The sequence below is a fragment of the Pinus tabuliformis genome, chromosome 3_2 (assembly GCF_031772625.1).
Source record: "Pinus tabuliformis cultivar Carrire ecotype Pingquan chromosome 3_2, CPIR1, whole genome shotgun sequence".
NCBI classification, from domain to species: Eukaryota; Viridiplantae; Streptophyta; class Pinopsida; order Pinales; family Pinaceae; genus Pinus; species Pinus tabuliformis.
This window is the reverse complement of record NC_142302.1, coordinates 819,330,056-819,356,213: the sequence shown is the minus strand read 5'-3', so window position 1 is coordinate 819,356,213 and position 26,158 is coordinate 819,330,056. Positions and strand designations below refer to the sequence as shown.

The 26,158-nt window shown below is 36.4% G+C and overlaps 2 pseudogenes; both read left to right on the top strand.

The window, feature by feature from the left end:
• Positions 1–942: 942 nt before the first annotated feature.
• On the top strand, positions 943–5,249 carry LOC149183177 (uncharacterized; annotated as a pseudogene).
• A 1,117-nt stretch (positions 5,250–6,366) lies between these two features.
• LOC149183176 (LRR receptor-like serine/threonine-protein kinase SIK1) lies at positions 6,367–23,617 on the top strand (annotated as a pseudogene).
• The last annotated feature ends 2,541 nt before the right edge of the window (positions 23,618–26,158 follow it).

Below are 26,158 nucleotides of genomic sequence, written 5' to 3'. Positions count from 1 at the left end.
ATTGATTCATATAGCAGCACAAGAATTCCGCATTTAATTCTTCAAACCATTAGACACAGAGCAAACAATCATTCCTCCCAAGCTTTTGAGCAATATTTGATTAAGTAAAACATCTCTGATATCCAGTGCGAGTCTCTAATGAGGATTCTCAACCAACCAACCCTTTAAACAATACAGAGGGTTGGTATATATAGGGAAAATTGTCCAAAAACTAATCTATTACAGCCGACCTGAACACGACTGAAAGAAAATGATTACTTTAACCTAATCTTATCCAGAAATAAATGCATGAAAATATCTTTGAGCTGCGCTGAGGACAGCTGTATCAAAACTGAGTTAATGTCTATCCTTTATCTCCACCTCTAACTTGGTTTTGCTGCTGTTTTGTTGGCATTAATGTGCACTAATCCTGACCAGATAAGCTTTTAAATGGCCTTAACTGCTTTGCTGAATTTGATGAAGGTTTTTAATTTTCACCTGATTTGATGTTGCTGAACTAATACTCTTTGCTACTTCCTGATACTCTTTGACGCTGATCCTGGAGTCTTTAATATGTTCTGAATGGTTTAGACTGTCCCATCGATCCTTCATGGCAGTTGTTCAGCCTTCTGTTCCTTTAAAAAGTGTGTTTGCCCCTTTCTGAATGCTTCGCAAAGAAACACGGGTCATTCTGCGCCTTTCGGGCTTTTTGGGGGCTGCGCGATGAGGGGCTTTCCAGTTTGGCCCATTTCCTGTAGCCATGCGCGATTTTCGCGCATGAAAAACTGCCTCAGATTTTGAATCCGGGCCTCCTAAGCATGATTTTCGCCTTTCGCGCCTTTTTGAGTGATGACATCAGCATGACGTTAGCATGACGTCAGCGTGTGGGACCCAGTACGGCGGGTGACGTGGCAGGATGACTTCAGCTGATGATGTCAGCAATACGGTGGGTGACATGGCGGGATGACGTCAGTTGATGATGTCAGCAGTATGGCGGGTGACATGGCGGTACACGGTGGTAGTGACGTGGCAATGGTGAGTTGGCAGTATGGTGGTAGGAGGCCGATGCAGGCAGATGATGCAGCAGGATGATGTCACTAGGCGGAGGACGTGGCGCCGACGTCACCCTGGGGAGGGCAGTTTGGCAGTTTCGGGCGCATCGCCTTTGCATTAGAGTGGTTTGGGAGGAGGGGGCTCCACCACACCTAGGAGGGCGACGCGTGGCGGGAGTACGGCGGGAAAACCGCCCATCTCCCGGACGCTAAACATCGGCGGCTTCGGAGATGAAAAAGCCCGCCCGCCGTTGATCTTGGGCGCTGGTGATCGGACGGTCGGCGGAATGGATGAGGCGGCGGAGGGATAAAGGACAGGGCCCGCGGCGCGTTAAATTAGTTTATTATGTGGCGGGGGGGTTTAAACATTAGGAAAATGGGTTATGGGGTTATAAAATGAGCGGGGAAAATATTTCGTGGGCAAGACCTTAGGATAAGGGCGGAAAGTGGGTTTTATGGGGTTAATTTTAAGCGGGGGGGAAAATAACTTAATGTTTAATAAAACTTTTAAACATCAACTTTGGGAAAATGACTGCGGAGGGGTAGAAAATGTGCGGTTTTTAAGGGTGAAGGGATGGGTAAAGGTTATTAACTTAACCAGATGTCAAGTTAATCCCAGGGTTTGAACGTGGAAGGCTGATGTCAAGCTCCTGGTGAACTCAACATTTCCCAAACTTGATATTATATGGCTATAGTGCCAAGGGATGGGGATATGTACCTAGGGGAATTTTATACTTAGTTTTAGTAGGGGAAGGGGAAACAGATAGGAAGCTATATAGTAAAATTAGTAGTTAATATGACAAGTGATCAGAAAGCGCTAAGTATGTGAAACTTAGGCTGTTAGGGGGGAAAATGATTCATAGAGGAAGTATGAACATGCCTTGAGTAAAGCAGATCTTCACCAAGGCAAATGATGTGGAAATGATGAAACTAAGAGGCTCAAGCAGATCTTGACCTCTTTGGGGAAGTTAGTAAGTGATTTAGGGAATAAGAAGAAGGGGGAGTTAATCATGTCCAGCTTGAGCTCCTCCATATGAAAAAACTGCATCATAACTGTGATCTGAAAAGATATAACACTTTGAAACACAAAATTGATCATACATCAACATTCTGCAACCATCAAAACTACCTACCCAGCCTACTTACCTAGCATTTTTTCTTCTTTTTGGTTTGGGTGCATTTAGACTTGCAGACCCTACTTTACAATTTTTCTTTTGGCTGCCCTCTTATCTAATTTTATCCTTATTTCTTCCAAGGGCCCAGATTAAGCAGTTGGACTCCTTTGTTTCTCTACCTATCTACAAATCTGCCAAGATTAAGCTGTTTGGACAGATATCAATTCTCTATATTCTAAAACAAGAAATTGAAACCTAGGGAAGCCAAGATTAAGCTGTTTGGACTTCCCTTAACAGAAAATTCTTCAAAAATGGTTAAGTCATCAAAATTGGAATACAACAGTGGCATTTGGACTGGCATACTTTCATGGCCTCTTCTTTGGCCTTTTTCTAGAAATATGGAACCTTGCAGCATGAAAGATGACATATTTGGCATGTAAAACTGTCAATCATGAAAGATGAGCACCTGTTATAACAGGAGGCTAACAAGGATGTTGAAACTATGGAGTCTAGAGAGCCCACCATTAGATTATATGCTTTTGAATTTTTCTAGGGACTTGGCACATAATCAATTAAGTGGGGAGATTCCCAAGCTTATCTATTGGAATGAATATTTGCAATATTTGTAAGGGTCTAGATCCTTTACGATTATATGGCTATGTTTCCTTATTATGCAAAAGGTGTCATTATTTTCTTGTTAAAGTTTTGAAGGAAACTTTCAAGTTAATCAATATTGTTCTTTCTTGTTTTTGCAAACCAAAATTTGGAGCTTCTATCTGAAATTATCATACTTTTATAATTTCCAGGGGGTTGCGCAAAAACTTCTTTGTTGGAACACTCTCCCCTGGCATGTGTCATTTGATAGGGTTACGATACTTGTATGTCACTATACTTGTATCTTCTCGAGGATATGTAGACTTTTTAGAGCATTGATCTTTGAATTGTTGCATCTTAGCATAGCAATTGCAGTACATTTAGGGATTTTACATACAAGGTTATTGGTGGCAACTCAAATGTTTTTTACCTTTAAACATTTTGATCTCTGTCACACAGTGATGTGTGAAGCAACACCCTAGCAGACAATATTCCTGATAATATTGGAAACTGCGTAAGCTTGAGATTTTGTTTGTTATTTTAATTTTCTCAACTAAGTTATAAATGGCCAAATGGGTTGACAACTACATTTTGATGCATGGATTTTGTGATGCATATTTAAGACTTGTACTAGTGTTATTATCAGGGACTTGTCATACCATCAAATCACAGTAGGGATCCCCTTCAGTATTGGCTTTCTACAAGTGGCTACTCGATAAGTATTAAATTTTATAGAGCTAAGTTGTGTTCCAGTGTTTGATAACAACACCGATCCATCTTTTGTCTATCGTATATTATGTTAGTGAAAGAGAGTACCAGAAATGTTTTGTTAAATATCGAGGGATATAACTTAATGTAGGTTGGCTAAGTATTTAGTTAGTTGTATGGTATGTATCATCCAAGGAATGACATTAAATTTATTGTTTTTGTTGTAATAGCCTAATTTTTTAAGTGGTTTCCATAGGTTACCACAAGGAAACAAATTGACAAGAAGGATTCTAGAAGTGATTGGTCTCATGCAGGCTTTAGCTGTTCTGTAATTAAAGTGTTTTTTGGATCTCAAATTGTACACAATTTTGTTGCAATTTTATTAAATGTGTAACCTCTACTCACAAAATCCATGCAATCTTAGCTCAATTAAAACCCATATTGTTTTGGACATTTTCAATAGATTTCATATGTAGAATCAATTCACATTCCTTATTTCATTGATAAATGTTTTTCGATCCTTATTAAATATTTGAATATACAATTTTGGTCTATACTTTAGTGCACTAATGCATTAGAATATTTGTTACAAGGATTTAAGTGATAATCATCCTATTGGAGCAATTCCTCCCATCTTTGGAAAGTTGACTTACACTGGAAAGATCTAAGTTTCTTACATAATTAAATGCTTGAATTATATCCTCTAGTTCCCTAAATTTTGACTATTACTTTCAATCATTTCAAATTTATTCTCTTACTCTTTCATTTGTAATTCTCAATTATTTGCACAGTAATAATCTCACAGGATCTATTTCACCTGAATTGGGGAACATGATAAAGTTGAGCGACCAATAAGAGATTTAAATCACTTCTATCATCATATACACAATGAAAAAATTATAAATTTGATTTGAATGATAAGATAGTACATATTGGTAGTGACTAGTGCATGGATATGCAAGCAGCTAAATGACAATCAACTTACAGGGCAAATTTTGCCTGAGTTGGGGAAGTTGTAACTGTTTGAATTGTAAGTTTATGTTTGCATGGTAGAAGCATATTCAAATCTAATTAGACAATACACATTACTCATTGACTTTTATGGATTTTTTCTACAATTATTTAACAATACTAGGTTGTATTTTGTTGGGACAGGAACCTTGTTGGAAATCATCTTGAAGTTATGATTTTAACAAAAATTAGTTCATGCATTGATATTAATTACTTGTAAGTGATATAATATTCAAGTTCAATAAATAATTTGTGGGATAAAATATTTCTATTTGTCTAACATTATTGATGCCATGTCTTTTCTTGAATTTTGTTTTGTAGCAATGTACATGGCAATCATTTGAATGGAACTGTTCCTTTGGAATTTCGTAAACTTGACAACCTCACTTATTTGTAAATGTCTGTAAGCCACAACCAATGTGATCGATTTATATAACATAATGAACCATTGAATTTATCAAAAGTGCATTCAAAGTAATTAATTTTTTTTTTTGTGGGTTTTACAACAATATATCCTCCAACAACATCAAGGGAGCAATTCAATGATGCTGGGAAATATTATAAATCTAGAAACATTATGCATTTTTTTATTTGAGTGTCTTGATTAAGTTTCCTAGGCCCCCCCTTAAAATTTCATCTAGAAACATAATTTCTCTAAAGGACCAAAGTAGAATATCCTTTTCGATTGATCTCTGATCTGATGTGAATGTTTAGGGACCTCTCTAAAAATGATATTTCTGGACCTATTTTAGGATCTGTTGGGGATTTGGAGCATCTTTCAAAATTTTAATATTCACATGTAGTTTTTTTCTTTTTTTTTTTTTTATAAAAAAAACCAAGTTTTTAGGGTATATGTTATATTAATCCTTGTGATCTCTATTAGATTGTGATTCAAGGAATTTGGGTGGAAATAAACTGAGTGTTTTTATCCCAACAAAATTTGGAAACCTTAGAGGCATCAGGAATATGTATGTCCTATGCACTTGATTTGTGTAGCCTGCAAACGTGTGCTACAATTGTGTTTCTCCCACATTGCTAATTACTATACCCATTACCACTTTAAAGACACAATAACATGGTGTGATATCTCTTCAATGTAAAGGCCTTTCTACTAAACAATTATCAGGTTTCATTCCTCAAGAACTTAAATAACTACAAAATTGGGTCTCATTGTAATTTCCTTGGAATTAATTATAAAATTCAATTTATTTAATAGGTTCATAGTTATTCTGAAAATAACTCTTGAATTGGATCGTGTACAAGATATTGAATAACAACAATTTATCAGGGGAGGTGTCATACCAGTTATCCATTTTTTTTAGCCTTACTATACTGTAATAATTCATCTGAATCCCATCACCTATTCTAAGCTCATTTTGTTGTGAAATTACAAAGGAAATAATATTCATATTTCTAGTATGTGTACTAATTTATACTAGAAATGATTTCAACCATTTCACATAAATCTCTCCTACAACAATTTTTCTGGTAATATTCCTATCATAAGATTTACCTCAGAAAGGTGTAGATATAATGTAAACAATTTTTTTATCGATTAAATTTGGTATTCTTTCTGATAATTAGTGGGATTTGTGTATTTCATTTGACATGATTGATTATTGCAATAACATTTCAGAAAATCCAGGTCTCTGTGGCAATTGGATTGGATCACTTTGTGGGATATACTCCAGACAATCAAAAGGTGAAACAATAACTAAATTTTAGATTCCATAGATGAGTTTTGTTTTGTGATAAAACTTTCTATGAAATTATATTTTAAGAGTATTAAGCTGATTTTGAAATTGGACAGCTTGAGTCTCAACACCACCTATTGTTTTCATCTTGTTGGGTTTAGCTTTATTAGTATGTTTGATCATTATAGCTCTCTACCATTCAAATAAGCCTAAATGATTTACCAAAGGGTCAGCAAACAAAATGGGTCAAGGTATTATTTCTTTGGATTATATCATGGACTTAAGAATTATATTAATGTCAACATGTGTACCTTGTTTAAAAAAATCTTTGATGTCCTGACTGGGTTCTCTAAGGCTAATAAGATTGCACATGGACATGGCCCTCCACATGTATGATGACACAATTCAAATCACATAAATTTGAATGATAAATATGTAATCAGTTATTGTGCTACATGCACAGTTTATAAATGTGTTCTCAAGAATTGGAAGCCAATTGCTATTAAATACTACACACGTTCTATCCACAAAGTTTGCACCAATTTGAAACATAGTTTGAGACTGTTGGAAGCATCAAGCATTGAATCTTGTGAGTTTGCATAGTTATTCTCTTTCTCCACATGGAAATTTTTTGTTCTATGACTACATGGTGAATGGACGTATATGGAACATCTTACATGGTGAGTGTAATGGATAGAAAAACCTATCTAGAAATTTATATGTATAATAGTCATATAGGATTTAACAAAAGATTCTAATCAACCTTTCATATATAGTGAACGTTTTCTAATGGCTTATTTGGAGAATACAAGCAATGCATCTTGTATGTAGGAACTTCAAAGAAGATTAAGATAGACTAGAACACATGTCTCAGGATTTATTTGGGAGCTGCACAACATCTATCATATCTCCAGCATGATTGTAACCCATGTATTATTTATAGAGATGTAAAAACTTCCACCAATGTATTAAATAATAGTTTAAAGCACATTTTCAAACTTTGGCATTGCCAAGTGTATTTCTTATGAAAAACCCACACCTCTACCTATTCTATGGGTACAATTAGTTATATTGACCCTGAATATCTAAGGACATCTATGATTAACGATAAATATGATGTGTACATCCACGACATTGTTCTTTTAGAGCTGCTCATAGGGAGGAAAATTGTGGACAAGGACACTAATTTTCTTTAGTTGGTAAGGTGATAATGATTGAATTTCCTTTAAATGGGATCACCTTTTTGTCAATTGTGAAGCTTTTTGGTCATGGGATGTTGCATGGATGAAGAAAATAAAGTAATAACCTTGGTTTATTTTACATTGGCATTTGAATGCAGATTCTATCAAAAGTAAAAAACGATACAGTAATGGAAACTGTAGATGGAGAAGTAGCAACAACCTACACATATCTTGGAATTTTAAGAAAGATCTTCCATCTTACTTTGCTTTGCAAAATGAGACGGAATTTTGATCACCCCAAAATGCATGAGGTTACCATAGTTTTGAAGTCAATAGTACCAACTTCTAAACAACCTCCAAGCATCCAAGTAAACCATCCACCCCCCATCAATAACTACAGGAAATATTTGGATGAGTATGTGGAAGGAAATCACAAAGATGTGATAAGAAGCATGAGAAACACTTTTGATGGACATTTATTTATGATATTTCGCAAGGTTATCTCATAGAACACTATTTGACTATTATGAATGCTTGAAAAAGCCTCAGATGGAGCTCACAATCAAAAGTGTATCCAATAGTCCATTATGCCATATTGATGCCAGTGGAAAATAAAGTTATCCTCCTACACCCAAAGCTTAGATTTTGCAATTTTTTTATGGAACTGAGTCTGCTAGAAAAGTCATAGCTTGGTAGCTAGGTCAAACGAAAGCACCCATTATTATAAGCAAATTCTTTGTGCATGGTTTTGCAGAGAGGCCAATTATAATCCTTGTAACATTTTTTCTGTGTGGTTTCCTAATTTAATTTTAACAACCTATATATGACATCCAATAGGATATTGTGTAGTACCCAAACATGAACGTAAATATTGTTGCTTTAGGGTGGGAAACATTGTTGAAAGAAGATACAGATCATGTTAAAAGACAATACTGAGCAACTCTTGTCTTCCCTTCCCTCAGATACAAAGGCCTAATACGGTTTAGAATGAAGTCCTCTTTCCTTCATAGCACGAAAAAAATATATACACTTACAACTGTTAATGGTGGATATATGTGTACATGAATAATATTGTATGTTCATTATTAAATACTAATCCTTGAAAGTAGATTTTATTGCAAGAAGTGAGTATCGTTTTTGTCTTTCTTGTTTGATGATTTTTCCCCTTCCAAGCTTTGGGGTAGAAATAATATCCATAGGAAAAACCATGTTCTCAAGTCAGATCTTGATGGTCATTATACTACTATTCTATCTACATGGGTCTACACATAATATTTAGGACAAAATCTACACATATTCTTCATTGTTATATCAAATCTCCAACAAAATAGAATGGAAAATCCTCTCGATTTTTGTTTTTTTCAAATTTTGAGGTGAATTGTCTACTAGGTGAAATTTAAATATGGAAATAATGTGTATCATGTGTGTGCTTAGGTACTCTTCTTCAAATATTTGTGTGTGAGGAATGGGGTGGATGGATTGACACCGAAAATAAATGACAGGATGGCACATGTTATTTCTTAAACCAAATAAGCGTTGTCCTATGAAAAATGAATAAGTTATCCACCTGATATGATGGAAATTCTCTTTTATCTTTGTTTTCAAACATATGGCTAATGATTTGTTGAGGAAAATGCCACTTGTTTATGAAAAGCACTTAATTATATGATGAATCGATACTCGGTTTTACAGACATTACGAATAATAATACCAAGAAAGGGATTTTGTAAAACATTCATGGCACAGAGTACAATAATGTGCCAAACTTATTCTGGAATAATTAAAGATACTTGTGGTCTTAATGCTAGGTGCAAAACTTGTTACTCATTCAAGGCTGATGTGTTCATTGTAGCAATTAGTACGTACTTTTGTGCAATTAATGGAGGCGAACATGTACTTTGGGTCATGGAATAATTGTAGTGTTTTCTCCCTGTGCTGAGAACCTTCCATGGGGTTAAGGTTAGGTGAAAATTAAGTACCATAAGTGCTCACATAAATCTTTAAAGGGTGCTAGCTCAATGGAAGAGCACCTACAAGAGGTTGGTGGTTCGATTTTACTATGCCTTATTACGAATTAATTAATGATATTGTAGTTTATGTTTAATTATATATATTTTTATATTGATTTATTTTAATGGTGAAAGAGTTTTTTAGATTCATTGTCTTATATTCTCTAAAGAGATAAAAGTAATGTTGTATTGTCTTTAAATATATTTTTAATTGTCTCTAGCGAGAAAATAGCTAGGATTAAAGACATAATGTCTCTATAAAGACAATATGTATTTAATTCCAACTATTGTTTCTTAAGAGACAAAAATGAAATTGTCTCCTAAGAGAAAATAATGTGTGTGTTATATATTGTCTTTATAGAGATAATTTTTTATGAAAATAATTTGAGACACTCCCTTAAAGACAACACACAAGTTTCTTTTTGTCTCAACTTAAGACAATTTACGTAAAAAGTGTCTCAAGTATTGTCTTAAAACCCCCTGTGTATAAGTAGTATTGACGAAAGAGGGAAAACATATCATAACTAAGTTCTCAAAGCAATATCACTGGTTGCTATACACTAATGTACGCTAACTCATCACTCTCATTCTTGTTACATACTTTGTTTAATTATTCTAAATTTGGGGATGAATGTTAGATACATGAAAGATGGGAAAACCTATAATAACTAAGTCGTGAGGATGACCATCATTGGCTGCTATCCATGAATGCAGGTTGACTCATCGCCATCATTAGCATTGTTACGTACTTTCTTTAATTATTCTACATTTAATAGATATTGATAGAAATGCAGTGAAACAATTTTTAATTAAATTGCATTTTTTTACTATTTTGAAATTTATTTTTTAATGAAGAAATACATTTCAAATTTAAAAAAAAAAATTGCAACATTAGAATTATATAGAGTTGAAAATTCTAATAAAAAATTAGTAATATAATTTCTTATTAAATCATTTATTTTTATTTTTATCGTTTGAATATATAAATGAATTCAACGTCCTGAAAAATAATATAAAATATTAAAATTTTGTAGAATTTATAAATCAAACTCATAAACTAATTCCTAATTAAAAAATACAACCATATAAGAATATTACTTATTCCTGTAAAAAAAAATCAATGATATATGAAGATAGTTTATTTATATTATATTATGAGTAATGGTATACCATTCATTACAAGTCTATGTCTGAAACATGAAGAATTGGTTGACTATAGTGGGATAGGTATCAAAATAATAATAATAATCATGACTCTATTTCGATGAGAAGAGCTGTTAGAAAATTAATCCCAACCACGACATTAAACACACTGACAACAACCATACTTGTTAGATGAATTTTGTAGGTTGTGGATCTGTTTGCAGGTTGAAGGACAGAAGGTCTGACCAGGAGTATGAGTTCTCCATTTTGCAACACATCAGACCATTCTGCAACACACATCAAGCATTTAAGAATGAATGTGAATTTAATGTAGGGTTGGTAGTTAAGTATGTCAAATATTTACTCTGCTAGTAAAAATATGTACCCCAACATAGATATTAACATTCGCCCATCCTATGCCTTAATGATTTTCTCTATCATGTATTAATGTGAAAAATGTGTGTTTGGATAAATATGAATGTAAAAGTCATTTGAAAGGTTGAGAGAGAGAAAAAGTGAAAGTATATGAGGTAGTGAAGAGAAAATCATGGAGCAATTTGTGGTGGGTGGGTGAAAACGAGTTTTAGAGACAGTTACTCCGCAACCCCATTCTGCAACACACATCAAACATTTAAGAATGAATGTGAATTTAATGTAGGGTTGATAGTTAAGTACCAGTGAAATATGTACTCCACAACATAGATATTAACATTCACCCATCCTATGTCTTAATGATTTTCTCTATCATGTATTAATGTCAAAATTGTATGTTTGGATAAATATGAATGTAAAAGTCATTTGCAAGGTTGAGAGAGAGAGGGTGAAAGTATGTGAGGTAGTGAAGAGAAAATCATGGAGCAATTTGTGGTGGGTGTGTGAAAACAATTTTTATAGATAGTTACTCCGCAACCCCAGTGAAGCTTAAATCACAGTAAGTTGTTTGCAGGTTGAAGGACAGAAGGTCTGACTAGGAGTACGAGTTCAGACCATTCTACAACACACATCAAGCATTTAATAATGAATGTGAATTTAATGTAGGGTTGGTAGTTAAGTATTTCAAATATTTACTCTGCTAGTGAAATATGTACTTCGCAACATAGATATTAACATTCACCCATCCTATGTCTTTGAAAGAGAAAATCATGGAGCAATTCGTGGTGGGCACGTGAAAACAAGTTTTTAAGACAATTACTTCGCAACCCCAGTGAAGCGTCGTAGTAAGATTTTTTGTGTTTTTACTTAGAGCAGCAACCTCCAATTTATCATGTGAATGTATTTACATATGCTTTATAATATAATCCAAAGTTTGGTTTGTTGTGATATGGCCTTAAACCTTCATGAGTAGATTTACCACAACCACATTGTTTTACTTTGTTTTGCAGTGAACTTTTTCTTCCGTGTTTTATTTAGCCTCTCTCCAATTGCAATTTTCTCTTTGCAACTAGATATTTGACTTGTTTCAATTGATTTCTGAGTGAAACTACTCTCCTATGCCCTATAAATTTTTCTAACATGTTATCAGAGTGGGTTAAACTCTGTTAGTGTAAAAACAAGTGTTTTTACTAGGAGCCAAAAATTTGTTTTGAGGGAAAATTTATTTTGAAGTGTATTTACCAACATGTAGAAAGTTTTTTTACACTCAGAAATGGAAACATCAAGCACAAGCTTGAGTAATCCTTAGATACCTCAATTCAATGGGAAAAAATATGATTATTGGGCTACTACAATGAAGGCCCTGTTTTTTTCTCAAGACATTTGGGATTTGGTGGAGAATGGTTTTCAAGAACCAATAGATGCAGCAACATACAATGTCGTGTCTCAAGAAAAAATGAATTTCTTAAGGGACAACAAGAAGAAGGATGCAAAATCCCTCTTCTACATTTTTCAAGTAGTTCATGAAAGTATTTTCCCAAGGGTTGTAGTAGCAATGAAGTCCAAGCAAGCATGGGACACCCTCCAAACAACCTACCAAGGCATGGAAAAAGTGAAGACAACAAAGCTACAAATGCTAAGGAGAGACTTTGAGACACTTTGTATGAAAGAGTCTGAGAATGTAGACTCATTTTTTACACATGTAATTGGACTGGTTACTCAAATTAGGTCTCATGGTGAGACACTTGAGGAAAGGAGAATAGTTGAGAAAGTTTTGAGAAGTCTTCCAACAAGGTTTGATGCCATTGTTGTGGCCATAGAAGAGACAAAGGATCTCTCACAGTTCTCAGTGGATGAGCTTCATGCATCATTGATTATCATGAACATAGACTGAATAGAGCAACAAGCTCCTCATTGGAGCATGCCTTCAAGACACAAGTTTCATTTGGTCAAGGTAGAGGCAGAGGAAGATCATATGTTAGAGGAAGAGGAAGAAGCCCACACAGAGGTGGAAGAAGCAACCCTTCAAGCTCAAGTGGAAGGGGCAACAATCAAAATCCAAGTCAAGGCCCAAACCAAAATCAAGTACAAGGTCAAAGGTATGATAAATCTCAAGTCCAATGTCATTATTGTAAGAAGTATGGTCATTATGCAAATGAATGTAGAAAGAAGCAATATGACATTAGTAACAAACCAAGTGTAAATTTCACAAAGGAAAAATCAAAACCATGATAACATGTTTTTAGCTTGTAATGTAGCACAAGAAAAACAAATCGATGTATGGTATCTAGATTCAATGTGCAGCAACCACATGTCAGGAAACCTAGAAATGTTTTCCAATCTAGATGAAAGTGTGAAATCTGAAGTGACATTAGGGACTGATAACAAAGTCTATGTCATGGAAAAAGGAAGAATTAATATTCTAACAAAGAAGGGGCAGAAGAAGTACATTTTAGATTTTCACTTTGTCACTGGTTTGAAGCACAACCTCATAAGCCTTAGATAGCTCATGCAAAAGGGCTAGAATGCCTTCTTAAAAAATGATGAGTGCACAATTTTGGATAAGCCTCCAAACAGGTATCTGATTGCAAAAGTTCAAATGACAAACAAAAGAATGTTTCCCTTAAAAGTAAGAACATATTTGAAGGAAGAAGCTGCACAAGCACAACTATTAATGAACTCACAAGAGGATGAAAGAAAAGTTGCAGTTGTTACACAAGTGAACTACCAAGCAAAGGTCAAAGATGAAAATTGGTTATGGAATTTAAGATTTGGACATCTCAAATTTGGAGGTTTGAATTTGCTGCATAGGAAATGCATGGTGAATGGATTTCCACTCATAGAAAAACCAGACAGCCTATGTGAAGGATGTATCTTGGGCAAGAAACATAGAGAGACATTTCCAGTAGGAAAGTCAGTAAGGGCAAAGGCACCTTTGGAGATTGTCCATTCAGATTTATGTGGACCAATGCAGACACCATCAATTGGTGGCAGCTACTATTTACTGACCTTCATAGATTACTACACAAGGAAGACATGGATCTATCTCCTAAAACAGAAAAGTGAAGTGTTTGAGTGCTTTTGCCATTACAAGACTCTTGTTGAAAAGCAATGTGGACACTACATCAAATTCTTGAGGATTGACAGAGGTGGCGAATACATCACAAATGAGTTGCTTCGATTTTTAGGGAGCATGGAATTCACAAGAAATTTAGAACAAGGTATACACCTCAGCAAAATGGTGTCGGGGAAAGGAAGAATAGGATCATTATGGAAATTGCAAGGAGTATGTTGAAGGCAAAGCATTTACCAAATGATTATTGTGCTAAAGTTATTGCTTGTGCAACGTATATCATTAATTGTACAACCAAAACTGTCAGGGATGTGGTTCCTAAAGAGGCATGGAGTGGAAGAAAGCATAGTGTCACTCACATGAGAGTCTTTGGATGTCTGGCTTATGCACATGTCCCAGATTTGTTGAGGAAGAAGTTGGACAACAAGGGGGAGAAATGCATGTTTGTTGGAGACAGTGATGAATCCAAGGAATACAAGCTCTACAATCCATCAACCAAGAAGGTAATAATCAACAGAGATGTGCAGTTCATAGAAGAGGAAGCATGGGATGAAAGTTTACAGAAGACAATCAATGTTAAAGCATGTATACTAGGTGAGGACAAAGAGAAATTGACAACAACAATTAATTCCTCAACAGTGACTCCCTCTACTCCTATTCAAGCATAACAAAGTAGGCAGCAAGTAACACCGTCAACAAATAATAGGACAACATCACGCAGTCAAGAAAGTTCTTCTCCAAGCATGCCACAAAGAGAAACACCAAGTGACATGTCAAGCCCATCTTTAGCAAGCACACGAAGACAAAAATTCAGAAATTTAAATGAGATTTTGAGCAAGATGAAGTTGATAGTAGTGCTAGTATAAATTCCTTATTTGCATTATTTTGTCATGTAGATGACCCAATCCATTTTGAAGATGTAGTCAAAGAAGAAAAATGGGTTATGGCAATGGAGGAAGAAATAGAAACAATAGAAATGAATGACACATGGGAGTTAGTGGACCTTCTGCATGGAAAAGAGGTCATTGGAGTGAAGTGGGTCTATAAGACCAAGAGAAATGTTGAGGGGAAGATTGAAAGGCATAAAGCAAGGCTAGTTGTAAAAGGATACAAGCAGTAGCATGTAAGAGATTATGCAGAGACATTTGTGCCAATCATGAGGATGGAGAGGGTGCATATAGTTATGGTGATTGCCACGCAACATAAATGGAAAGTGTATGAAATGGACATAAAAGCAACGTTCTTGAGTGGAACCACCTGGTTATGAGATAGATGGTCAATAAGACAAGTGTATAGGTTGAGGAAAGATATTTATTGGCTAAAGCAAGAACCATGTGCATAGTATAGCAGGATAGATGCTTACTTGTTGGACAATGGTTTCGACAAATCTAACAGTGAGCCTAGTCTCTACATCAAAGAGAGTGATGGTAAGATTCTTATTGTTGTCTTATATGTAGATGATTTAATTTTTACAGGCAATGATGATTTCCTCATTGTTGATTTCAAAGAAGTCATGAAAAGTGAATTTGAAATCACTGACTTAGGGTGGTTAATATATTTTTTGGGCATAAAGTGAAACAAATAGAAAATGGTATTTTTATTTCTCAAGAAATGTATGTGGAAGACATTTTGGAGAGGTTTAAAATGAAGAACAACAAGCCCGCATCACCTCCAACTATCATGGGGTTGAATTTGAGCAAAGAATATTGCAGCAGCAATGTCAATTTGACATTATACAAAAGCATGATAGGTAGTTTGATGTATTTGACCACCACTAGGCTGGATATAATGTATGCAGTGAGTTTGGTGTCGAGGTTCATGGACACACCCAAGGAAACACATTGGCAGAAAATGAAAATGATTCTAAGATATGTCAATGGGTCAAAACAGTATGGTATTTTGTATGCCGCAATAGATGATTTCAGGCTGGTTGGTTACACTAGCAGTGATTGGGCAGGAAGTGTTGATGACAGAAAAACACGTCAGGAAATGTTTTTCATTTGGGTTCTGGAGCAATTTCATGGACCTCCAAGAAGCAACCAATAGTGTCATTGTCAACAGTAGAAGATGAGTATGTCGCCGCAACAGTAGCAATGTGTCATGAAGTTTGGATGAGAAGGATGTTGAGGGATCTTCACCATGACCAAGAGGGTCACATGGATAGTTTGCTGATATTTTCACAAAGCCATTGGCACATGAAAAAAAAAATTATCTCCGAAATTGTTTGGGAATTTTCAATGGCGACAGTTGTGATTAAGGGGGGGTGTTGGAAAATTAATTCCAACCATTGCGTTAAACACACTAATAACAACCATACTTTTTAGATGAATTTTGCAGGTTGTGGATGTGTTTGCATACTGAAGAACATAAGGTCTAAGCAGGAGTATGAGTTCTCCATTGCAAAACACATCAGACCATTTCGCAACACACATCAAGCATTTAAGAATGAATGTGAATTTAATGTAGGTTTGGTAGTTAAATATGTCAAATATTTACTCCGCCAGTGAAATATGTACTCTGCAACATAATTATTAACATTCGCCCATCCAATGTCTTTATGATTTTCTCTATCTGTTGGAGTCATGATTGCCGCTACACCAAAACTCGTAGGTATTAGTAAACAAACACATCGCTAGTATTAAGCACATGCCACGAAACACACGAGGAGCATTGAATTATCCTTCTACATTGCCATTAACGGGGAGCGTTGGATTATCCAATTCCCAACAATCTCCCTCCCCAACGCGAGCCAGCTGTGTTTCGAACTCGAGACCTTTGGCTTTGATACCAGTTGATAGTTCAGAGCATACATCACACACAGCAGATTTATACTGAGAGACTTAGACGGCAATAGAAAAGAATAATTTCAGAGACAGACAAATGGAGAAACAACAATACTACTCAATCAGAAATAGTGGAATAGATAAAACAATTACTGGAGAACAGAAATCACTTTATATTATGTTATAGGCCTAGACCTTGGCTTGCATTCCTGGGCCAGAGCAATTACAAATTTATAGACACTGAAGAAGGATCTAGAATCCTGCATGTGATTTAGATGGTGATCTAGAAATTAATGGTGGTGTAGAAAGATTTAGAATCCTGCATGTGATTTAGATTGAGATCTAGAAACTAATGGCGGTGTAGAAGGATCTAGAATCCTACATGTGATTCAAGAATTTGGCTTCACACTTAACACTATCATGTATTAATTTCAAAAATGTATGTTTGGATAAATATGAATGTAAAAGTCATTTTCAGGGTTGAGCAAGAAAGAGGGTGAAGCTCTCTGAGGTAGTGAAGAGAAAATCATGGAGCAATTTGTGGTGGGCGCATGAAAACAAGTTTGTAGTAAAGAGTAAATCGCACTAAGATTTTTTGTGTTTTTTCTTGGAAAGCAGCATCAGTTTATCATACAAATGTATTTAAATGTGCCTTATAATATAATCCAAAGTTTGTTTTGTTGCCATGACCTTAAACTTTCATGAGTAGATTTACGGCAACCACATTGTTTTACTCTATTTTGTCGTGAGTTTTTTTCTTTGTTTTATTTAGCCTTTTTTTTTTGTTTTTCAAGTGGAGATTTGACTTGTAGCAACTGATTTCTAAGTGAAACTCCTCTCCACTACCCCTGTAAAATTTTCTAACAGAGTTGTCAGTGATAGTCCATAAAAATCAATAGTCATAAAGCTTAGGTGAGAAATAATGATAATTAATAGACTTCATTGTAAAAATTCTGGCTCAATTTATGTATAAATTGTTGCCTTTGGAAATAAACTGATCAAGTTTTTTCTGTTCAGTTTTTCCTGATATGAGAGTGAGTGAGGGCTGAGATTTGAGTGGTAAGATCAATGTTCAGCGTTCAACTATGTGATCTGCATTGTTGTGTGAAAATTGGTGAGGTTGTTTTGTGTCTGCTGTCCGTGGTGTGTATGTTGTGTGTGAACCAGTGCGACTGTTGAGGGCATGTTTGTTGTGTGAAGATTGTTGTAGACAGATCAATGTGTGAGATATGAGTTGATGCGATTGATTGGGAATTGTGCTTGTGTTGGATTTTCTAAGGGCATGTTTGTTGTGTGAAGGTTGTTGTAGACAGATCAATGTGTGAGATATGAGTTGATGCGATTGATTGGGAATTGTGCTTGTGTTGGATTTTCTAAGTGTGAAACCCAAATAGTGGATTGCTTGAACTATGTGCTGGCAAGGAGAAGCCGTATGTGGTTGTCGTGGAGCTGAGCCTGGCACGATGTTATTGCAAGAGATCCACCATGTCCACCATGCTATGCGCTCAGAGCTGAGGTATCCCATCTGCAGATCTGTCATAAGGATCAGAGAACCGAGTTTGGAGAGCTGATATGTCATATGGAGAGCTGTTGTCAACATGTGCGTGGATACCTTGCTGCGGCGGAAAACGTTTAACCGTGTGGCTCTCACTCGGAGAGGAAGTGTCCGATGTCAGATTGAGCGGTTAGCCACCTGTGGAGCTGACTAGAAAGTGAGTGTGTGTTGACTGTATACGTGGGGTTACAGTGAGTGGCTGCCAAGTGCGCCTGAGGAAACCGGCCAGCCAGTAAACCTGGGTTGCGAGGGCTCGGTGGTGTGAAGAGCTGAGTGTTCGCCGAAGAGACGAGTGTTGAGATTTTTGATTGACTAGCTACCAATACCTGTAGATGGCCGTTAAGCCTGGAATTTTATGGTAGATGCCTTGTGAGCACTAAATATTGTTCGTGCAGATGTCAGTGAGCCCAACGCATGTGGAACCACGGAGAGTTTCCCACTGCGGTTTGACTGCCATTGCTTGTGAGTGTGGGGGAGAGTTACTATGCGTGCTTGTGGAAGAGAGCATCCGCTCTTTGTAAACCTGTAGCACTGTAAGAAAATCTTGTGCGCTAAGTTTTAGAGAGCTCATTGAGGCATTGTGTGTCTTAGAATTTTTATATGGAGGCTTGAATATTGTGCGCTGTGTTAAAAGATGTGTGTCGAGCAGAAATTTGTTCGAGCGGTGAGGAACTGTGAGCACAGTTTGAAGCGTTGTTAAGCAACGTGGAAGTGAGCATGGGACTGTTGTCCTCCTGAACTATCATCCCGCCAGAAGCTGAGCTGGTGTGAACTGGATTGTGGTGAGAGCATTGTATTTTGTCCGTCAAAAATAAAACGAATGCGTAGTGCCTGAGGACGTCGACCTCAGCGTGGATCAAACATGCTGGTTGAAGATTGTTGTTGCGATCTGTTCAAAATATAAGAAGCATTTAAGGAATTGACCTAATGAGCATTGGTGTGCTTCCTTGATTTCCAACATGTGAATGCCCATGCATCATTGGTTGAATTAAACCAAGTCTAAAGCGTTGTGAAGGTTGCTTGGAGTTTTCCCAAAGGAAAGTCTGATTTAGACAACATTGTCAGTGTGTGTTCTGTTGTGTTGAGTTGCAACGACCATCAGTGTTCTTGAAGTCGAGTCATGCACTCAGTATATATTTGTGGCCCGCGTATGTTCACATAGGAGATTGGTGAAGCCGTTTTGGATTTGTATTTGTATTGCGAGCTTGTGTGGCTGCTAGGGTTTTTAGTTGGACCGTGAAGCCTGAATTTTCAAGGTAGATGCCTTGTGAGCAGCAGATATTTCCGCTGTGAGTGAGCCCTGCGCGTGTGGAACCGGTGAGAGTTTCTGACTGGGGTTTGACTGCGTCGTGCATGTAGTTGTCCAGGCATTGTATTTGAGGGTCGCTTCTGGTGCAACCATGTATCATGTATAGCTGACGATATTTGGGACAGTGTGTTAAAGTCATGGTGTGTTGAAGTAGATTGGTGTGAAATTCACGCGGAAGGAATCTGGCGTGGAGTGTGTCTGCCAGCGTGTGAATCTTCGTCATTGAAGGCCATCGAAAGGAGATCTACTCCATCTCGAAACTAGAGAAGAAAAGCTTGTTGCAGCCAGCGTGGTCTCCGTGTGTGAAGTGGTGGATTGTGTGCCACCTGGACGAGAATAGCAGTGGCTCTGTCTAGCGATTGGAGTCTATGTGAAAGACGTTACATGCCAGAGTTGTGTGCGTTTCCAATATGTTTTATTTATTTAAGTCAATGGAATGGTAACCTAAGTTGAATATCAATTGGATAAGCCAGATGTAATTTAATGTCAAGATTTGGTAAAAGAAGAGGAAGATGAAAAACACTCAAATTATGAGTTTGTAAATCTCACTATGTTTCTGAGTGTGCAATCTTGAAGAAACAATTAAAAAAAAAAAGATAATTTAGTTGTCATGTATATTTAGAATTAATATTTGGGATTTATGGAGTCAATTGAACAATATTTAAAAAATCTCAATATGAAAGTGAATGTGTTGAAATGAATTGGTATTATTCTGGTTGTAACATGGAGCAATATCGAGTGTTCATGATCTAGAATAATAAGAAGAAGAAAGACATTTAAAACAATAAGTTTAAAAAAATATTTCATTAATACACGGTAGCAAAGAAAGTCAAAATAAGATATTTGAATCATATTTGTAAACCAAAACTTAGACCAGCGATCAAATTAACATATAAATCATGATTAAAAAGAAATATCAAAATAATAATCACAACTTTATTCTCATGACAATGATTCATCAGTGCAAATCAATAATCAACAAATTTAAATGAGAAATAATGAGAGTAAATTTCAATATAGAAACTCCAACACAATTCATGTATGAATTGTCGCCTTTAGAAATGAACTGATCAAGCATTCGTATTCAATTTTCTTCTCTGATAATAACATGGTACAACTATATCAAAGGTATGGACTTTTGACACGAACACATGAGACATCTGATAAGGGTATATTCTATAAATCATCCATAAAATTGGATGACCAGGTATCATTAAAAATTAGATTCCATATTTGTATATATGTCACACATTTTTGGTAAGATTTAAAATTGATTTAATTGATTGGTGTTGTTTTGTATAAATATAAAACCTAAGTTAACTGCTTACGATTTAACATGCAAAGATATATACTAAAAGTTAAAAAGTAGTTTACTGTTCTTTTAATAACAACAAGGGAAGCTGCGAGGCAGCAAGTCCCTGCATCAAGTTGAACTTTAGGTCTTTTCCAAATGCAGCACAGCCAAGAGAAGTTGCATCACATGCCTTAAACGTCTGCTGGAGTTGGTGCTGTTGGCGCTGTGACTATTAATGTGCTAATGTAATCTTCAAGCTCAAGGTTCAGGTTCCCATGAAGTCTGGTAAGCAGGGACTAATCCTAAGATGGTTGTGTGGGCATACTTCCAAAGCTAATGTAATCTTCAAGCTCAAGGTTCAGGTTCTCATGAAGTCTGGTAAGCAGGGACTAATCCTAAGATGGTTCTATGGTTTGATGATTTGATGAGACTAACTAAGCCAAGGTGTGTTGGCATACTTCCAAGGCTTCTGTCTCCTCAAGCTCAAGCTCTTCGTGAGTTTGTTTGTTTGATGGGCAGACTGAACAATGTACTCTGTTCAGATTCTCGGATGCATGATGAAATGTTTGTGTTGCCTCTCATTCTCAGAGTTCAGTGCCATTCTGTTTCTGGGTTGCCATACATATATACAGTAAAGTATAAACCATAGACTAAAAGGATAGACTGCACAAGTATGAATTTGAAATCCACAGTCAATGCACACTTAAGCAGGAATAGAAGAATGGAAGCCAGCCAGCTGTCGAGCTTGAAGCAAATTTAGTCTAATCTTAACACCGTAAGAGTGTGATGCGGTAAGCAGGGACTAATCCTAAGATGGTTCTATGGTTTGATGATTTGATGAGACTAACTAAGCCAAGGTGTGTTGGCATACTTCCAAGGCTTCTATCTCCTCAAGCTCAAGCTCTTCGTGAGTTTGTTTGTTTGATGGGCAGACTGAACAATGTACTCTGTTCAGATTCTCGGATGCATGATGAAATGTTTGTGTTGCCTCTCATTCTCAGAGTTCAGTGCCATTCTGTTTCTTGGTTGCCATACATATATACAGTAAAGTATAAACCATAGACTAAAAGGATAGATTGCACAAGAATGAATTTGAAATCCACAATGAATGCACACTTAAGCAGGAATAGAAGAATGGAAGCCAGCCAGCTGTCGAGCTTGAAGCAAATTTAGTCTAATCTTAACACCGTAAGAGTGTGATGCCTGGTATTTAATGACATTTGAAAACCTCATTTCTGACATTTGTTTAATATTGCATGAAAGCCAAAATGGAGTAATAGCTACCTTGCAACTTCTCCAAATGCCCATTATTGCATGATCACACTGATGAAAGGAATGCACGAGACCATGGAAAATTTAAGAAGTACCCCTGTAGTCCATGCTTCAGGTAGGTAGGCATAAATGGTACACCAGAGAACTGATGACTATATTGGGGCAAAGAATTTGTGTTTACATAAAGCGTAATCGATGCTTAATGCTAGCATATTATCAATTCAAGACACCAGTAACATGAAAACTGCCTTGAAGCTTACATTTAACCTTGAAAATAAGCATTTCTTATGACAGACTGTAACATGTGAAGAATACAAGACAAGCACGAATGCTAACAATTAGGACATTAGACCGGCATCCCAGCAGAGACGATAGAAGCATAAAAAATGCGAGTTGCACCACCATGGCAGATCCAAATGCATATTTGAAGCATCCGTCGTAGACCTGTAACAGAGAAGGAAGCGGGGAATTAAGACAACGCGTAAAATAATGCAAAAATAGGCCTGAGATTCAGAATTTTGACTATCTCTCCACAAATATGTGAGCTGTAACTCAAATATACTCCATAATCATGCCAAGTACTTGTTGTAGATTCATATGCTCTTCGTTCGAGATGTTATTGTTTTCTTGGTTTCTTTTTTCTTTGTGTTTCGACTTTTACGATGTCAATAATCAGAAGAGCCATGAGAACAAGTGCTAAGAGAAACATGCAGAAGGTGGTTTTGTTTTGTAAGCGAGAAATTAGGCATTGCTTTTGCCAATTTATAAAAGAGTTCAACGTGTTTGCAAGCTGGTTTTAAGTGTGAATGGAACTGGGTTTTTGATAATATTTTACTGTACAACCAAATAAGGAAAGGCATGCTAGATCGCGAGAGTTGAATGCGGGGTAGATTCCTGACATGTGCAGAAGTAAGTACATATACGGATTGATTTGGAATGGAGCTGGAATACTTGAAGATCAGATTGGAGGGGATATAATCCAATATGAGGAGCATTTATTGGAGCAGGCTAGTATTTAATGATCGGCATAAAACAAAAAGCTTATGTTAAGTGAGTAATCGGTGCAATTAAGTGATCGATCTGACATGGGGGCAAATGGCATATGAAATGATGTATGTGACGGCAGAAGTAAATGTGAAATTAGGTGATGTATCTGACATCAGGGGCAGATCTCAAAAGAAATCTTGGCGGTAGATTGGGTCCAAGCTATTCTAATAAACAATTGGCTAAAGAGGACAAGTAATGAGTGTATGAAAGACATGTTAAGCCAACAGGTGTAACTAAAGCCCTTTCTTATAAAGCACACTACGTAATACTAGATATATTCTATTTTATTGTGCCTCCATGTATAAGACTCTAATGCAGATGACTGGACTACTTACTTATGCAGGTAGCATGGTTTCTAATATACAGAAGGTCACCTTTGCAGCTACAATCATAGCTGCCCCATGTATTTTTGCAACTGCTCTCTGAGCAGTGGCAAGCTAAGAGACAGATTGATATGTGCTTCACATAAGCATCAGTAAGAGCACTAACATGTGCTATCACATTGGCTTGTATACAGAAGGTCAAGCCTACTTACTTCCCAAATGGACTCAGTTATCGAATAAAGCTATTCACGAGTTACCAAAGTTTCACCATCTACTATTTTACCTACTGCCCACGGGTAGATATTAAACCTATTCCCATAACAACCTGCTTTTACCGAAGAAGCTATGGGCTGCTCACGGGTATCTTTTAGACTCAGAAACATAAGCCTAAACGCAATGTTGGGTCATGATTTTCTTGTATAATTGCTGACACAAAGTGGAAAGGTTAGAGAACGAAGTGCAAGCAAAAAATCTGCCAGAAGATGGTATATCTATATATAAAAGCATGAGTACCTGAATGTTGTGGCCATTACAAATTGAGAACCGTGTGCAAAAATTTAAACAGCAGTTGTAGAGGCCTTCACTCCCCACTTACCCACAAAGTGCAAGAACAACAATCTGGCATAAGATACCCACAAAGTGCAAGAACAACAACCTGAACCATGTGCAAAAATTTAAACAGCAGTTGTAGAGGCCTTCACTCCCCACTTACCCACAAAGTGCAAGAATAACAATCTGGCATAAGATACCCACAAAGTGCAAGAACAACAACCTGCCAGAAGACGGTAGAAGTCAGTACGGTCGTTCATTTCGTTTCTGTGAGACATTAGAAAAATATGAATTACATTGCAGAAATTGGAACATCAGTTGTAGAAGGCTTCAATCCCCACTTACCCACAAAGTGCAAAAACAACAATATAGCAGAAGATACCCACAAAGTTCAAGAACAACAATCTGGCAGAAGATGGTAGAAGTCATTACTGGTCGTTTTTTCTGTGAGACATTAGAAAAATATGGATTACATTTGTAGAAATTCAAACAGCAGTTGTAGAGGGCTTCACTCCCTACTTACCCAAAAAGTGCAACAACAACAATTTGCCACAAGATACCCACAAAGTGGAAGAACAGCAATCAGCCAGAAGATGGTAGAAGTCATTACGAATCGATCGCTTCTGTGAGACAATAGACAAATATCAATTACATTTGCCGATATTCAAACAACAGTTGTACAGTGTTTCACTCCGAATTACCAGCAGGTTATCCTGTTGATTCTTAGCTTGATGCAGCTACACTACTGGGCTCTGTACCTGCATATAGTGTAGTGGCTTGGCTAATTTCAATTTTGACACCAAAAAAGCAACTAAAACCAATATTTCAAAATTAGCAGGAGTACCTGAATGTTGTGGCCATTACAAATTGAGAACCGTGTGCAAAAATTTAAATAGCAGTTGTAGAGGGCTTCAATCCCCACTTACCCACAAAGTGCAAGAACAACAATCTAGCAGAAGATACCCACAAAGTTCAAGAACAACAATGTGGCAGAAGATGGTAGAAGTCATTACTGGTCGTTTTTTTCTGTGAGACATTAGAAAAATATGAGTTACATTTGTAGAAATTCAAACAGCAGTAGTAGAGGGCTTCACTCCCTACTTACCCAAAAAGTGCAACAACAACAATCTGCCACAAGATACCCTTAATAATCCCTTCATTCCAAATTCAGATCTTTCAGAAAACATATAGAAATATTTCTTCTTCTTCAATAAATGTCAAGGCTCAAATACCAGTTTCGGTAACGTATATAGGGGTGTTGCTATATCGGTGTTTTGTATAGTTTATTATGTCCTTTAGTCCCGCTGGATAAGACCTGTATGTGGAGACTCCTTCTTGCAAACATATGAACATAGTATCAATATGTTCTTTTATCAGGGTATCCTCATATCACACAATAAATTGAATTGAATTGAATTTCTATGATCGTTGAAATAATTCAATAAACTTTTATGAAGATAGGCTCACCACTGATCCAATGTAGACTCCGTCAACTTCATCTAAAACTCAGACAACAGGCAATGATAAATGTCAAAATAGTAAACAAGAAAGAGTGTAAGACTATAGAACAAATCAATGAAATAGGGATCACACACGAGCTCCTATAAATAAACTTGAGCTGTTTCATTATAAAAACTACACAAATAAAAACTATGGCCTGCAATATTACATGATATATTAGCCTGAGAATCCAATACGAAATCCGTATGGGGAGGATTTGGTGGATGCGGATTGTTGACTGTGAAGTATGTTGAGTAGTAGTTATAACCAAGAAAGTCGAAGGAGCCTTTCAGTTCTCTCGCCTCTTGACTGGTAAACCGAGGCAAACGTGCGCCAACTAACTTTCTCATGGAGTCTGGGTACTTTCCAGAAGTCAATGGCTCCAATAACCTTTTTTGCAATAAAAAACAATTTCATTATTTTAATTAAAATCACTGAACTATCTAGATTAACGAAAATATAAATTAGTTCTAAGCGACAGTTGGCACTGTTCCAACTAATTTTCTCATGGATTCAGACTCGTTTTCTGAATCCAATGGATCGAAAGGAATTTTTGCAGTCAAAAGCAATGTCATTTTTTCCAGTAAAATTGATG